The following is an 18,132-nucleotide window of genomic DNA, read 5'->3' as shown; positions in this document are numbered from 1 at the left end:
CGTCAACTTTCATCTACTTTTTGCCATCGAGGACAGAACTGTCCAACAGTGTTACATTAAAATAATAAATTAGCGCTTTACACACTACTTTGTCAGGTTTTGTCATATTTATCTCTTTTACTGTTGATTATTGTCTCAACCAAATGTTTCTGCCTCTCCTGCCTTCTCTGATAAATCTGAACAGCCCTGATGAATCATTCCTGAACTACTTCTGACCCTGAGAGATGCAAACGCTGGGGTTTAGATGACAATGAGTGAGAAAGGACATGTTCAGTCAAAGACAAGGTTAGTTATCTGAACGAGCAACACCATGTTTCCTGAACACAAACACACTTTTTCTATCCTATTTGCAGCCTTGCAGCCTTGCAGCCTTAAGTTAAGGTGTAACTAGCAAATAAATCTTAGTTATACTGACTCCTATAATGCCTGACGTGATAATTAACCTACTATATATCAACTTATCGCATGATATATGGACATGACACTGAGCGGACACCGACAGTTGAAGAAAAGGACAACTACAGACAGCCCAAATGGACCCGGTTTCAAAGTCGCAATCCACTGTTCCAGTGCAAATGTAAACGTGACAGTGCGCAATTGCACAATATCACAGATAGCGTAGGGGCCATTCACAGAGAACACATTTTTGCATTACATGGCGCTGTTTTTTTATATAGCCATTCCATAGTATTTTCATTGTTTTTATGTAAATGTGCCCTAGATGGACGTGTTTGACCGCTGTTGCGTCTTTTATAAACACGTGCCACTCACGGTTAAAAGAAGTTCCAACTTTAACAAAACACGTCTCTAGAAAAATGGATTTGACAGCAGATATGGCCTGTTGAGGCATCTGTGCCTTTGTTCACTGTCATTACGATCAAGAAGTCTACAGTGCAAGGGCCAGATTTACTAAACAGGGCAAATTAGCGTGAGAGCGAAATTCCAAAAGTGTGCAGATGGGAGTGGAAAGTTCTGTGCGTGATCTACTGACGACACAGCCGGAGCATTTCCATAATGACCAACGCAATCTACCAAGAGCAGCGCGAATTAGTGTCTGGTTTAAGACATGCTTTTTTTTTTGGCCGGTAAACAATTACCTTAGTAAATCACCTTGCATGATTCATATAAATACTCTCCTCCCATAAATTTTGCTTCTGAAAGGGAAACTCCTACAAATGCATATGAAATAAGGTCAGCTGCAAAAATAACCCTGTCCGTAAATTTTTTGTCCAAAAGAGCCAAAAGAGGGCTTGCGCTGGCGCAAGCTGTTAGTAAATCTAGCCCCGAATGTACAACTTTCTTGATTATGTAGTGAGAGAGTTCTAGTTCCGTCATGTTTCTGAGTTTATTTTTAGAACCCAACCTGAAGACGTTAAGAAAGTATGGAGTGTGTGCGCACATATGTGCAAAACAAGTTTTTTAGTGTATTTTTTTCATTCAAAAATGAATACATGTTTTCATCCATTACAAACTTTATGCAAATCCAAAAGTATACATGACAAATTTACCTTGCAGATTCATTGATTAATAGGGAGAATTCCAGTTTTCTTGTGCCATGTTTCATGCTTAATAATAATAATAATAATATGTTTATTTTCTATAGCGCCTTTCAAGAACCCAAGGTCGCTTCACAATGCAATACAAATAACAAACAAACAGCAAGCAAACAGATACAAAGACCATCTGCTTATAACAGACAAACAATTGACATGAATCAAAGAAAAACATATTGTACTATCAAAGCATACAATTACGACAAAGTAAGTAGCAAATAGGGCTGAGAAAGTGGGGAACAGGGAAAACAGTGTCGAGGATACTTATTTATTGGGCAAGCTTGAAGATATGAGTTTTAAGTTGTTTTTTGAAAGACCAGATGTTGTCGGCCGCACGAAGATTCGGGGGCAGCTTATTCCAAAGCTTTGGGCCAACAACACTAAAAGCCCTACCGCCCACCGTAGAGAGTCTGACCCGGGGTACTACGAGTAGGTTTTCAGTGCTGGACCTAAGGACCCGAGTTGGAAGATATGGCTGTACCAAATCAACAAGGTATTTGGGTGCCGGGCCATGGAAGGCTTTATACACTAGGACCAACAGTTTGAATTGGATGCGGTTTATGACAGGAAGCCAGTGCAGTTGTTGAAGGATAGGAGTGATATGGGCAGATTTTTTATTATATGTGAGGGCTCGTGCAGCAGAGTTTTGTACCATTTGAAGGCGGTGTATTGCTTTGGTGGGTAGTCCGCTGTATAATGAATTACAGAAGTCCAATCTGGAAGTGATGAAAGCGTGAATGACAGTTTCTGCATCTATAAAGGTAAGAGATGGGCGAATACGCACAATATTCCGCAGGTGAAAGAAGCATGATTTGACAGTCTGACTAATGTGTGAGTGAAAGCAGAGCGTGGGGTCGAACAAAACTCCCAGATTCCGTACAGTTTTTGAAGGCCTAATCTCAATACCATCTATATCGATAAAAATGTCATGTCTTGGTGAGCCCTGTGATCTAGGGTTAATCAACAGGATTTCGGTTTTACCAGCATTAAGCTGTAGAAAGTTAGAGGACATCCATGTTTTAAGTTCGTGGAGGCAGGAGATAACTGAAGAGGGTGGAAATGATGAGTTGGGATTGATTGTGAAGTAAATTTGAATGTCATCAGCATAGCTATGAAAATTGAGGCCATGCTGTCTGATGATCTGACCTAACGGTAGCAAGTAGATTAGAAATAGAAGCGGGCCAAGTACAGAGCCTTGGGGCACACCGTGAGAAACAGACACAGAGCGTGAACGATTCTTACCTATCTTAACAAATTGTTGTCTATCACATAGATACGAGGTCAACCACTGAAGTGCCGCACCCGTGATGCCTATTGCAGACAATCGTGAGATAAGTGTAGAGTGGCACACAGTGTCAAATGCTGCACTGAGGTCAAGGAGAACCAGGATACTATGTGCACCAGAATCAGAAGCCAGAAGGAGATCATTTAGTACTTTTAGAAGAGCTGTTTCTGTGCTGTGGTATGTACGGAAACCAGATTGAAGAGGTTCAAAGAGATTATGTCTCTCTAAGTGTGATTGCAGTTGTGCCACAACTACCTTCTCAAGTAGCTTGCCAACGAAAGCGAGGTTTGATATTGGTCTATAATTGCTATGAATGGCGTTGTCGAGGCCGGGCTTCTTGAGGATTGGAGTAATGGCCGCTACTTTCAGATTAAGCGGAACAGTGGCAGTGGCAAGAGACCTGTTAATAAGGTGGGTAATAGGTTGAATGAGTAAAGACAAATGAGTTTTTAGAAGGTATGTTGGAATAGGATCAAGTGTACAGGAGGTAGAGTTTGATTTGTTAATCAATTTTTCAACCACAGATGTATTAGTGAGTGAAAAAGTGTCTAGCGGACAACCAATCAAATATGGAGTTGAAGGGGTAGCTGCAGTAGAAGAAAACGACTGATAAATGTTATCAATTTTTTGAAGGAAAAAAGACTGAAAACTTTCACAAAGATCAGCAGAACCAGTAAGAGCTACGGTGGACGGTTTGACCAGTTTATTTATTTCTGTGAAAAGAGCTTTAGGTTTGCATTTAGCTTTGTTAATAACAGTAGAAAGATAGTTAGAGCGTGCAATGTTAAGTGCTTCTTTGTATTTCACTACTGAATCAGAATAGGCTATGGCGTGGACAAGAAGGGAGGATTTGTTGTGGAGTCTTTCAAGACGCCTACATTGAGTTAGCTTGTAGTTAGCTTGAGTTAGCTTGAGTTAGCTTGAGTTAGCTTGCTAAGCTTGTAGTTTTAACATCAAATTTTGTGTTTGTGAGCGTTGCATCACTCAGATTGAAGTGTAGCTGACTTTATATATTATAATGGAACCATTGTAGGTTGTTGTTGTCTCATTGTGTTGCTCACTTGCAGTGTACACCATCATTGATCATAATGGGTATGTTCTATTGCTTCCTTGCAGTGTAGACGTGTCAAAGTTCAATCTAATTTTGTTGCATCATGTCTCTCACCGCTTGTTATGGGAACTAAAGCTCACTGAATATCTCTCGTTTTTGCACAGAATTCGGTCTTATTTTGTCACATCGTACCCTTTATAATGGAGTGTGTTTGTCATGGTGAATTGCTCACTTACAGTGTAGAAAACATTGTTGATTATAATGAGAATTTTTTTTTTTTTGGTTTTGTCATGTTATGTTTGTTGTAATGAGAGCATTGTATTTTGGTTGCAGAAGTTGCATACTTGAAAAGCATAATTAGTACACTTGGTGTATTTTTGATAATATGGAGTGTCGCAAGAGAGAACATGCTTTACCATTTGAAATCTTTCTCTTTTTTTCTGATTAAAAAGCATTCAGCGACATGCACAGTGCTTCAAAAATCATTTCCACGACACAGCAGAGGGATTGAGAGAGACATGCCACTATTTTTCCATGCTCTCCCTGCAGCACAGAGCATACTGTTCTCTAATCAGCTGCTCTCCCTGTGAGTTCGCCTCTACTGATGGCAGAATTGGCTCTCTGCAAGCGAACACTGCCTGCATTTTGTTGACTCTCAGCGGTGGAAAAAGCTTCATAAATTGAGATGCGTTCTCTCCCTCTCTCTCTCTCTCTCTCTTTGCCTCCTCCCCAAACACATAATCGCTGTAAACAAGCGCGCTGAGAGTGAGTGCATGTGTGATTTGGATGTTGTCATGGTTTATTTTCCCCGGTTAGAGACGCTGCCAGCATCATCGTCATCCTCCCTCGTTCTCTTCCTCTCCCCACACAACCGTCGTGGCAGCAATTTCTCCCGCTGTCACAGCGCAGAGGCGGCACCTCTCTCCCTCTCGCTGGCTGTCCGCCCGGTAATTTCTTTTCATGCAAGCTGCAAATGTTCCTGTTGCTCTGACAGTGGGTAGACAGTAGATTAAGAGAAAGGAATTGCAGAGTGTGGAGGATACAGCAGCCCATCCACCTTCAACGGGAACAGACTGACTGCACACACAAGCGCAGATAAGACATCGGGCTGACTGGAGAGCGCCAGGCCGCTGATTGCTGTGTGATTTCACCCTGCGAGCGCAACGGATGCTATCCCACAATCATAAAGCGAACTGAAAGGTTGAATGCTTTTATTTGTGTCGCTCGATATACATTAGACTCGAGTACATATATTGTTTTTTACACAGATGATGTTATACCTGTACTGCCCATACTCATTGCTCAACCAAGATATTGTCTTGTGTAAAAGGGTCCTTTAAGCCTTTTTAGATATTTAATATAGCTAAAGTGGCCCCAAAAGCTATTTGGACATCAAAAAAAGTAGTATATCAAACTGATGCTGACGTTGATGCTTGGAGAGCAGTGTGGTCTTTGGCGGATAAAAAGTCGATGCACGATTAATTGTAAAATGATCGAAATCTTGATTCACCCATGCGATCTCATGTCTATTAACCCTTTGACAAAATCACACCAGACATTCAAATCTGCGTTCACGAGTTCACACTTACATATCTGATATAGTATCAAATATGCGTATTTGATTTGCTTTTCGAGGAGAGGGCTCAGAGCTCGGAAACCCAAAACACTCCCCCCATCCCTGGCTAGGATAGGACTAATCGAGAGTGAAGAGTTGGGGTGGAAGTGAGATGCTGGAAAAACTGTCATGGAACAGAGGTGAGTCGGCTCTATATATAAGCCTCCTCTCGCGCTGATTGGGTAGATTATCTGAACGTGCTCCTCCCGAACTTTGTTAATACAACATCATTTTGTGCTGCTGCTGTCCCAGAGGGAGCAGTTGTCATGTTTATTATCATTATTGCTGTGTTACAGATATTCATATTATCACAGAAGTACTGGAATAAAAGTTTATAGTTTCAATGTAACTAGGGGGTTTTGCACCAGAGGAACCTTTTCATTGTTCCTAGAACTAATGATGGAAGTACCCACTGTTTGGCCTGTTCGCACCGCAGGAACTGGGAACGCCAGGTCTAGGAACGCCTTTGGGGGAACTAAATTAGCTCCTACTTCAGAGTAGGGTCTAATCCCACACAATAGGAACTACCAGTGACGTAAGTGTACGCTGATTGGCCGAACGGACAGGAAACAACAGCACCCGCCATTAAAAAAAAAAAAAAAAGCCATGTACACAGAGATTATAGCCTAGCCTATATATTTACTCTACAAACTAACTCTACAAATATGGAAAACCGTGATAGAGGTACCTCTCAAACTTAACACCTTTAAGTTTTAACACTCACTAAGTTTAATAAAAAAATTGTCATAGCTATTGAATACATTTATTTAATATTTAAGGTGTTAACTGTAATCTTACACTGCAAAATGATAATTTACAAAGGATTAAATTCATCACAATTATTTAATGAATGAAGCTCACAAAAAAATGTATGACAAAGCCCTAAAACAGACAATTAATCGGCATAATCGCCAAAGCCCTAAAACAGACAATTAATCGCCAAAGTTGGCAATTAATCGGAATAACTGCAATTATTTTTTAGACAATTAATCGTCAGCCAAATTTCACAATTGTGACAGGCCTACCCAAGGGCAACATTTAGTTCTCGGGGAACCACCCTGGTGGCTAGTTCCTATAACTGTTCCTATAACCAAGTGCGAAAGCCCCTACTGATGTCTACGGAAGAGATCAAAAGGTGATTCGCTCTATTTTGAAAGTAACCTGGCGCACCAGGTGCCGGCAATTGACTGTTCAAAAATGTATTTGTCATTTAATCATTCATTAAAAAATGCTGAATCATCCAGTAATGAAACAAGTGAAATCTTAATGAGCGAGTCTTTAAATCATTCATTAAAATAGTTTTTCAAGTAATAAATGTATTCTTATTGAAGCTACTAAAGTTTATTCAATCAAGAGCAGTGAGTGATTTTCTGTTTTTCTTTTGTTGTTTGATTCATATTAACAGCATATATAGCAGTAGGTTCTGTATATTAAGCTGCTTTCACTTTAATACACGATTTCTTTACTTGCTGTTTACATTCACAGACATAACCGACTGTGTTTGTGTGAACTTTGTTTGTTTTTGACATAACCTTGTGTGTATTTGACAGTTTAAGTGCAATAAGACATGAAAGAGAACTTGGCTTAATACTCACACGGCACACTGTCTGATATGAAATGGCTGTAAAACACATTCTATAATGCAGTTTAATGTAGACATTTTTTTTAAGTGTGACATGTGGCTAAAAGTATCCCATACCTTTTTGGGCCACTGTAAGTTAAATATGAAAATGATAGTTTTTGGTTGACGTTGTTACTTTCTACATGCATTAAATTGAATCTTAACAGAAGATATTTACATAGACATTAAGTCAGATAAATGGATGGATAGATCCATAGAATAAATGGATAGAAAGTGGAAAGTGATATGTAAAACTAAATATCGTTTTTAGTGCAATAAACTCTGACTAACCTAATAACTGGTCCCTAGGAAGGGAATCATGATATGACCCCTTTAAGATATACAAAGTAAATGTATAATTCAAAACAGTAAATGATCCTGAGTCAGATTCTTGAGTTTTCCCATTGTGTTCTTATATTAAGTTGTTTCCAGCACGCCCACTCCATCATAAAGATCTGTGCGGATGTACAGCGTCAGCCTCCGGCTCATGTCCCGTGGGTCATTTCATTCAGCAACCACAAATAAACTTAGCGCTCTTTCTGAATCTCAAATGAGGAATAAAAAGAGGATTTTGAGATATATTTAGTTTGATTATATAAAGAGCGAAGTGTGCCTGCACTTTTTTTTCTTATTTTCTCTCTCTGAACAACTCTGGTGTGATGTGTTCCCCATGTCCAATTCTCAAAAGGCAAAACACTGCAATCTGAAGAATTTATAAGTGCCAGCACTGCATTTGTGTGCTGGTATTTACACAGGCATCTTCATAAAAACTCTGGAATATTCAATGACATTTCAAATCAAGCGTAGCCCTAAACATCCAATTTACTGTCACAATAACTCAGGGAGGCGCTAGGAAACGAGAAGAGAGTGTAACTATGACAACATACGTATATATGTGGACGCATGGGGTGAGATTCAATATAGATGGCACATGGCAAGATGCAAGGATTTGGCTGAAATGAACTTGTGGCGGGGAGGGAAATGAAAGTAGCGATGGGTGGAATGAGTAAACGTGTGGGTCCATTTCCTCACGCGGCAATGGGATGGATCCCTAGATTAAAGCTTTATGTGGGAAAGAGGGGATGCGGGCCATGGCCTGGCAGAGACGATAAGAGAAGGCCTACCCTCACATCTCAGCAGATGCATTATTGATCAAGACTACCGGTAGCTGAGGGGTTCTCCCATACGGGCTCTGCCCCTCTGCTTGTGGGGATGTGCAGAAGGATGGAGACCTGCTTGAACTATCATAGGCATTTGATGTTATTACCTGCACTCGTCCGTTAAAGTGCACGTGGAATTTGATCTGTGTCCAAATTCTGGAGTTTTGTAAATGTGAGCGAAATTCGATTATGTTTTTAAAAATGATTGTCATCCCAGAAGGAAATTATATTGTACAGTGGTTGCTTGAATCATAGCTTAGATTTAAAGTTTAGTCAGTTAGATTTTTGAGTAACACTCAAAAGTAAGGTGATGTACTTACTATAGTAATAACAGTAAATATGCATAATTACAAGCAACTAAACCTTGTTGTGGCAAATTCATAGTTCTTTTTGGTTCAGGTCTCATAGAAGTTTCTCAGAGTCGAGGTTCCAGGTCAGAAGAATTAACTTTATTGACAAGCAACAAAGTGAGAAGCCGGCTGGCCATCCGGACATCTAAAGTTACATTGGCCAGTGTTCATGTCTTATACTTTTTTCTTATCGCTAGGTGCCCCTCAAATCTATCTCTTCCCCTCTGTCACGCCTGGTGACCCTGACACAGTTAGACATGTCTTCTCTATTGGTCAAACCTCACATAATGGTGCTTTGTTTCATACAGTATTTTGACACTTTGCATTTCTTATGCATACTGGGTACTTTTCCATTCTCTCATCCTTTTCAGACCTATTTTTTCATGCTTGTCATTTTCATTACATCATACTTAGACATGAATCAAGGGAAATTCTCCAACAACCTAAACTAAACCCTAGCCCCAAACCTAACCATAGCTCTGTTGTAAATACATGTGTATTTAGTTAATACTCAGTACTTAAGTACAATGTAACTTTTTTTAAGTAATTAATACTTTTATTCAGCAGCATAGAGAATGTAGCATAATAGCTACTGAAACTTCCGCTTTGTCATCACAAGAATAAATTACATTTTAAGCATATTAAAATCAAAAACAGTTTTTCGTGTGAAATATTGTGCAATATTACTGTTTTTTTTTTTGTTTGTTTTTTATCAAATAAATGCAGCCTTGGTGATCATAAGAGACTTCTCAAAAACATAAAAAAAAAATAAAAAATCAACTTTTTTAAAGATGTTTCTCCTAAATGCTTTAATAGAAATACAGTTAGATAATTGTGAACAAGAATTAAAAGTGTAGAGCTCTAAAATAAATGTATAATTTAACATTGTTAGAATTGTTAGAATTTGAAATGTGAGTTCATGTTGAGATCTTACTTTTGTTTTAGTGTCTTGGTAAAATCCGAGGACAGTTTCAGATATTGTTGAATGTTGAGATCTCATTTAGACCTGTTTAACACGTGAGATTACTGGAGTCTATTTTTTTTTTAAGTGAAACATCTCAGAAAAAAGATAAAAAAAGATTTGCACTCAATATTTGGTCTCCATTTTGGCCAACTGCTGTTAAAGAGAAATAGAGATATTGCATTCTTTCCTATGGGATAAAAAGTACAAGTTAAACCTAGATTTCAGATATGATCATTTTTTAATTCTGTACAGAAAAAAAATAAAAAATCAATGATTCTGTGCTGCCAGTAGAGAGACAAAAACTCCAAAATAGTTTAAAAGCTCCAGGTACTATCGAGCAACCTTGGATTTTAACTAGTGTAGAAAGTTATGAGGAGCTCAAAACAATCTTTTAAAAGTTATCATTTCTGTCCCATAAAGTGTGTGCATGTAAAAAGGAAGTAAAAAGTTTTAAAGGAGATCTGTAAAAGAGGACTAATCAGACTCAAGGTGTCCGTTTCTCTCTCTTTTTACACTCCCTCCATCTCTCCCTCTATCTCCCACTCTTTCTCATCAGTCTAGGAGAGTGTGCTAAGATGCACTTTTTCCTGTGCCGAGGCTCTTGGCTTTCCCTAGATTAATTGAACAGACCCAGCTGTGCTTTAATTAGTGTTAAAAGATCAATGATTTTCGATACAGAGACGCCTGCTGTTAACCCCTTTCTGCCCGCCATGTTTTTTGTATTTCCCATGATCCCTCCATCTTGTCAGTTGGGTTCTCACTATCAGCAACCTGTAGTTCTGAGCATATTTTAAGCTGTTGGCATGACTTTCAAATCCCATGGCCTGATAACATACAAACGTGCACGAATTGCAAGATGTTGCTTTGCTTCTCGCCAGGACAATTAATATTCCTTTGGCGGGAGATCTAATGACAATTAAAAAGAGTTAATTATTTCTTCCACAATGATCAAGAGCATGTTAGGCATGAGGAAGAGGGAGCGTGCGCGTGGAGATTTCCTTTAACCAATGTAAAGCCTGAGGCATAGTTAACTCGCTGAATGATTCTTTCAAAGCTCTACGACGTTTAGAACAATGCATGACACCTTTCTAGACCCTATTTTCTAAATGTATGTTATTAATCTTATTGTGAATGATTAATCCTTGTGTGTATGTTTTTTTTAACACTTTTTTTTCAAGGAGAAAATGTATGTCATACTTTACTTATTATCATCCCCCCCCCCCCCCCCCCCCCCAAGTTTAATATTTAGATTCACTAATCAAACGTTGCATTTATTGGTAGCCTACATTTTGTTCTGTTTCTCACACAATATCGAATGGCTTTGGAAGACTTGGAATATAGTAATATGGACTACTTTATGGTTCTTTAAATTATGCCTTTTAGATATTGACAGCCCCTGATCATTGTATACTTTCATTATATGGAAAAAGTACAGCATGAACATTATTCAGACTTTATCCTTTGAACAAAAGAGGGAAAGGTTGACATGAGGCTGAGTAAACAATAACAATATCCCTCTAAGTTAAAGTAAATGCAGTGTAGACAGAATTGAAATGCCCTTGAAACAATGTTCTTTTTCAAGTACATAATTATAACATTGAAATGCAAAATTTGATTATACGATTATGTGTTGATTATCTGTCTTCAAATACTAGCTTCTCTCTTTCCCTGCCAGTTTTTTTTTTAAAGTTGCCAGACACCGGCAGCATTTTTTGGTAATTTTCACCAAAAAAATAATTGCCCCCTTTTTGTTGTATGAATATCTGAATATGCAATATATCAAAAGAAAGAACAAACCCTCTGCTTTTAAACAAACAAACAAAAAAGCTACATGCGTCCAAAGCTGAGAAAATCTAATTTTTGTCAAAGACTACATCAGGATCAGATTCAGAACGATGATCAAAACATAGATGGTCCCTATTCGAGTCCCAAAGTTTGCACACAGTCCTAACCACTTCCTGGGTCGACATTTCATTCAGTAACATTAGGCCGTTTTGATTTATATGCTGTTTATTGTTGATAATCGCATTATTTTTCTTACACATCTGCTTGCATGATCACTCGTTTTTGCTTCATCTTTGTTTTGATCTGGAGATACTGTACTCGTTCAGGAGATGCGTAATAGCGCCCCCTACCTTATAACAGTGATAACACGGAAAGCCAGAAAATCTCGTCAATGGCAGGGAAGCGTTAAACTTTTAAGCTTTTATTCTTTCTCATAAAAGACGAGATAACTTGTCAGTGGCGGGGAAAGAGTTAAACACTTCCAGTAGTTTTTTTGTGTGAATTCCTGTCACATTTTCCTCTCTCCTGCATATGTCTCTGCTTGTTCACCTGACTTATGCCAAGGCCTGTCCTGCTACAACATAGTGCCGTTCTATGTGTAAGGGAGTAAATGTGTGTGAGAGACAGAAGGGAATGTGACCCAATGTGTTTTGTGTGAGGGTCTGATGGATGTGTGGTGACACATTCACTTGAGTCCAGATCCATCACGGTAACTGGAGATGCTACAGACGAAGGGAAATTAAAAGTGGAGCCCTGAGTGGCAGGGGCCAATGGCTGAGGCTAAATATGGACTCGGCTAAATAATTACTCCGGTGATTGGCCAAAACACCTTCAGATCATCTACGCCAAGAGATTCTTAATGGGACTGACTTGCATTGTGTATAATTTCCAGAAAAGCTTAGGGATTATTCAGGTAGCATTCAGATCTTTTAACACCAATACAAGTGAGCAGTTTAAGTTTGGAAGTAATGTGCTTTTGCAGAGCCATACATTTTATGTTGAACGAGAATATGTGCCTTCATGAGATTTTAAGCCTGGAACACACCAAGCCGACGGACGGCCGTCGGGCAGTTTTTGTGCGTCGGCCGACTAAGTTTTCTCAGTGTGTTCCGCACCGTCGGCAGAAATTGGTCCTTGTCTGTTTTTTTTTCCGGCAGATTCGACGTGTTGAATCGGTGTCAGGCCGTCAGTGAGAGAGAGAACACTTATTGGCTGTTCAGCTGAGTAAACGAATCAGTGCACGAGAATAATAGCAAAACAGCGAGCACAGAAGTAAAAACAGTACAGATAGAAGGCTGTTCTAATGTTACGTCATCTTACCTGAGTGTTCCTTTGCGAATATTTCAATATTAACATGAGCGGAGTGGAATAAAGAAAGTGTTTAGCTGGATTGATATTCAAAACGGTAAGCACGCTGTGCTTTGTTTATGGTTTGTGTATCTGCAGTCTGCAGCGTCGGTTTCCCTTTTTGAATGACGAATATAGATGAATATATCTTCAGAAATAGACAGTTGTCTCATTTACACGCAGGCGCAGAACACGCGTTCTAGCTGACAGTCGGCTGTAGTTCTCTCGGTGTGTTCAAGTGCAGCCTTTTTCCCCCGACGCGAGGCGACAAAACAGTCGGCTTTCATCAGCGCTAGTTCTTTGGCGTTGGTTTGGTGTGTCCCAGGCTTTAGACGCATCATGATGTGTTACACAATGAAGACTTAAGGTTTTTGATTGACCAGAACAGCAAGCAATTTTGCGTTTAAAAGACGTCTAATAGCCGTCCAAACACAGCCCTGACGTCTAGGCTAAAACAAGTTAAAATGTGGGCTTTCATTGAAAATGTAATAGACGTCTAACCATATCCCAAGAATAGACTAGTCATCAATTAGATAACATGTCAAAGAAATGAAACCAAACACCTTGTAATCACTGTTGACTTTGCTTACATGATGGAATATCATACATCCACAAGTTATTTTGGCAAAAACGACATGTAACCAAATTCAAGGTTATTTTGGCTAGAAGTGGGTTACTCATAGCCGGACTATCGGGTCTATAGTTAACCGAGATAGTGCAATGATGGCTATTGCTTGCTAGGAGTGTTACCAAACATGCTTTTTTTAAGTAGATTCAAAGTAATTCACATTTTTAGTACCTGTGACTCAAGCAGCCCTTGGATAAAACCAACTTTATCTGTTCTTGCTTACTTCGGAACACTTGGTTCAGGTTACACAGAGGCCACTTGCAGTGTCAAAGGTTTATAAAGCTGATGGATCAGCAAAAAAATGATTAATCAAACATTGAATAAATAGTGATATAGGGGTCCAAACTAGTCAGTTGCAGCAGTTTTCGATTATTTACAGTATATATTTGCTGACACAACTTCTTCAAGTTCAATTCAACTTAAGGCTATTTCTGCCAAAGAGCAATGTCAACAAAAATCATGTCATACTTCTGTATAAAAAGGTGTGTGCGAATGTACTTATATGGGAATAAATATTCTCTTGTTTTGGAGTAAAAAAGGAACATTACATTTTTTGCTCCTTTTGATTTGATAATTCATCCATAAAATAGTTCTATCCAAAGAATGCACAGAATAATAAATCAGCAAAGTGGTAGAGGGAAAAGCTGCCTGATTGTCAAGTCTTTATGTATATGCTTATATGAAATTATGCTGCCTGTGGGTTTATGAGAACACGTCAAAGCAACACACATCAATCCCAGTAATAATAGTTGAAACAGACTCTATGATATGCAAATGCACAAAATAATGCTAGAAAACTATGAATGGGAAGTTATTGCACCATATTATTAATAATCTAGACCTGTTGGAGGGTCTTACAATGTATATTTGTCGTGTGGTCTAATTCATAATGCGATATTTCATCATGTTAAGTTATTTGATATTGCTACAGTATGTGCTATTTGTTTTACACAAGAACAATAACTCCAAGAATGATGTTGCTAATATACATATTTATAGTTGATTATATATATGATTTATAGTTAGTCACATAACCTTTTAGCAGCACTTCTTATCCAGTCGTTTATATGAGTGAGGGGTGCTGAGATCTGTCAATACTTTCCACATGTTGAACAGAAACATTTTCATTGTCTCAGCTCTAATGTGCTTGAACCGAATTGCAAAACAGCTCAATAGCACAGAATTGGCTTTTTATGTAATGTTATGACCGTAAATGATGGAGTCATAAACCCTGGGTGAATGCTTAAGTGTTTGAATTATTGTCATAATCATCATTACATCGCTGTGTGTAATGTGTATCGCTAGAGATGGCAGAACAAAATTTGAATTTGTTATCAGTGAAAGAAGCTCTATTCTTGGAGCCGAGACCTCATTCATGTAGAGAGCGACGTTCTGTCTCTCATCCTGGATCAGAGCTCATCTCTCGCTTTCTCCTTTTTTTCTCTCTCTGTTGCTCTCTCTCCAATCTCCCCCGTTTTGCTCTTCGCCCAACTCTACAGGAAGCTTTCCTATCCAATTTTCTCCTTTCCGTCTCTTTTCTCTGAGTGCAGAGTTTAGATTCGGCGACAGAAAGCTTCATAAACAATTTCCTCCCCCTGCCGTCGAGCCATTTTGCCCCGGCAGTGTGTGAACGCCATTCCAATTTCCCGAATCCATACTTCACAGATATTTCTTCCTCCTTACTGCGCTTGTCTCGTAACCTTTCCTTCCCTCTCTCACTCTTTCTCCATTCTTGTTACAGTACCGGGAGATTGTTCCTGTCTCATTGCAGTGTAGTAACATTGGATAGTTATATCCCAACCAAGGCTGGTGGTGTGCTGGTAATTTACTCCTGTGTACCAGGAACCTCCACTGCTGCATGTAGGTGTGCTCTGATCATCTAATCTCAAACCTTGCTTGTTTATACCGTATATCATAATTCATAACGGGAAATGTGTTATGTAAAAAGCAGCAGTGTTTGATTCTGACATTAGTTATAACATTAGTTATTGCAGTTAAAAACCAAAGATTGTCTCTTCATCTTAAAATGTTGTGTAATTGCTCTTCTCTGTGCATTGTACTGTCCTGACGAAGCCTTAATTCCCGCTCTAACTGCATTATAAATGACAAATGTATAAGGAAAGGAAGCTCAAAGGTGACTTGCATAAACACATTTTGGTACCCTTTGAAATGTTGCCTTGTGAAAGCTAACGGAACAAAGCAAACAATCTACAGGTCTGAAAACACCCTAAGTGTTACGGTTGGTGGTGCTGAGAAATGCTCACGACGAGGAAGAACGTTGGAAGGAAGAGTTTAATCATCAAACACATGGGACCAAGGAAAACCGCAGGAGAAACACAACCAAACATTAACGAAAACCGACGAAGACTGAGGGAGAACACAGGGAATATATACATGGGACAGACAAAGGACCTAAACAAGATTATTGATTACACACAGCTGAACCAAATGAACTAATGATGATGGTGATGATGGAAACAAGGAGTGGCGGTAAACTGAACAAAAGAAACACAGAAGAACATGTAACACTAAGTTCACTCAAAACATTAACATTAACAACAAGTTCATTAATCTGACATTCCTGTACCTTCCAAATGTGTTGATGTAATGAAAAAGCATTGCAAAGTGTTGCCTTTATTTTTCAGTTCTACAAGCAGGGTTTTTTTTCAGTGTGTAGATGCCCTGTGGACATCTGATCTCATAAACCTCACGTTTATACTGTATATCCTTTTGCAAAATAATAATCTGGTCTCCATCTCAGTCATTGTGATTTTCCTCATGGGAAAAATCCAATGAGATGCAGTAATAACAACTGTAGAAAGTATAGAGCCTGAGGCGACGGCTCTCTGTTTGGGAGTCACATTTGCTCTCATTCCCTTGGTGGACGGGCCTGACTAAATCTCCCGTAACATTATGAGCCATGCATCATTGCAAGGTTGTGTTTATTAGATGCTGTATATGACTGGATTGTTTCTGACCTCGACAGGAGACAAAAGGTGAGGGAAAAAACGGACAAGCTGCTGTAAACGGGAATTAGAATAAGACAAAGGAGGCGCCGTCGCTGGTTCTTCTAGGGGTGAATAAAGATGAATGGTGTTCGTGAACCGTGAGTCCAGATTGCAGGATCTTCAGCGTCTGCCTGTTGCAAATATGTGTCCTGATGAGGGCAGCTGGTACGTGTTTTTGTCTGGGGTATTATGTGTAGCAGGACCATGTGCACTCATTCTCTCCATAGTGAAAGGAGAGAAGAGAGAACAGCCTTGATGCAGAGCCATAATGGTCATGGCAGATTTTCGGTTAATACAGCTGACTTGTCTCAAATGAAGAGTGATGAAAACATGCGAATGTCTGTCTTCTAATTTTAGATTAGATTTTTAGGAATAGCCCTCTCAGAAAGAAATTTTGACACCATTTCCTCACCCTCATGTTGTTCCAAACCTATGAAAAAAGAAGTTGGGCAGCTCTTTAAGGCAAGAAACCCAAGGTTAATAGGGTAAAGAATATCTTTCCATACGCCCCTATATGAATGATTACATTAAGAATTGCTAACTTTTTTGTATTGCAGGTTTTATGAATTATGCTTCGTATTATGTTTAAAAAATCTAATTTTGAGAAACAGCCTTTAAAGATATGTATTTTATTGAAATCTACTGACACAAATAGATAAGTGTATATAAAATATGTGCATATAACATTTAAAAGTGTGTTTTGCATATTTTCCTTCCACTAGTCTGAATAAACATCTTATGAAAAGCCAAATAGCTCAAAATCTCAAAATTAAAATGCCGTAAATATTGACCTCATGTCTTAGACACTGTATTCTGAAATCAAATGAAACATTTTTGTGATGAACAGACAGAAATCAAGTTGTTCACTGAAAATACCTCCACTGTTGTTTGGTGTCATTGATGTTTTTTAGAATTGTGGTGGAGGGGAATATTCAGTGAAAATTTATTTTAATTTCAGTATGTTCCTCATACAAAGCTATCATTTGATATCAGAAGACTGAATATAGTGTATGAGTCCTATAATCTTATTTTACAGTGCTTTTTGGATGTAAAGTTGCTTTCATTGCATGTAAAAGAGCTGCCTAACATCTCATTTTGTGCTCCATGCAAAATCAGGGTAAGTAAATGATGACAGAATTTTCATTTGGATGAAATACTTCTTGAGTACAAAATGCAAAATCCAAAGATGTAGAAAGTACTTCTGTAGCTGAAACCTGAGGAATGAGACCCTAAGCCACGTTAAACATACTTCTACATTCAGGACTATTTTTAAAAGCGTACCGCGGAGCAAAAATCTTCACTGTTTTTTGTTGTTGTTTTTTTACTGAGTTTTATTGTGGTCTGGGCCCTTGTCTGTACCATCTCTGCATTTGAATGCATGTGTGTTACCCAGAGGGCAGTAAATGAAGTTTATTCCTAATGACAGCTTGCAGGACCTTCACACAGACCTCATTCACTTCTCTCTCTCTCTCTCTCTCTCTCTCTCTCTCTCTCTCTCTCTCTCTCTCTCTCTCTCTCTCTCTCTCTCTCTCTCTCTCTCTCTCTCTCTCTCTCTCTCTCTCTCTCTCTCTCTCTCTCTCTCTCTCTCTCTCTCTCTCTCTCTCTCTCTCTCTGGCCACATATAGATCATAACTCAGATTTACCCATTTTCTCTGCTTCTGTTACATCTGCAAAAGAGGTAAAAGTACAGATCGTTTATGCGTTTCCTTGCAGCAGATCTTAGTTAGTGTGTATGACAGAGGGATTCCTGCTGCTGTTTTGACTC

General features: G+C 38.9%; 1 long non-coding RNA gene across 1 annotated transcript in view; it reads left to right on the top strand.

The window, feature by feature from the left end:
- The first annotated feature begins 201 nt into the window (after nucleotides 1-201).
- Nucleotides 202-18,132, top strand: part of LOC307144707 — a 65,245-nt gene continuing 47,314 nt past the window's right edge. Inside the window, exon 1 of the long non-coding RNA XR_013818817.1 lies at nucleotides 202-285. This is a non-coding gene — a long non-coding RNA (uncharacterized lncRNA). The remainder of the gene's footprint in view (nucleotides 286-18,132) is intronic.

The sequence above is a fragment of the Squalius cephalus genome (genome assembly GCF_949319135.1).
Source record: "Squalius cephalus genome assembly, chromosome: 17".
In the NCBI taxonomy this organism is placed as follows: domain Eukaryota; kingdom Metazoa; phylum Chordata; class Actinopteri; order Cypriniformes; family Leuciscidae; genus Squalius; species Squalius cephalus.
This window is presented reverse-complemented; position numbering and strand designations above follow the sequence as displayed.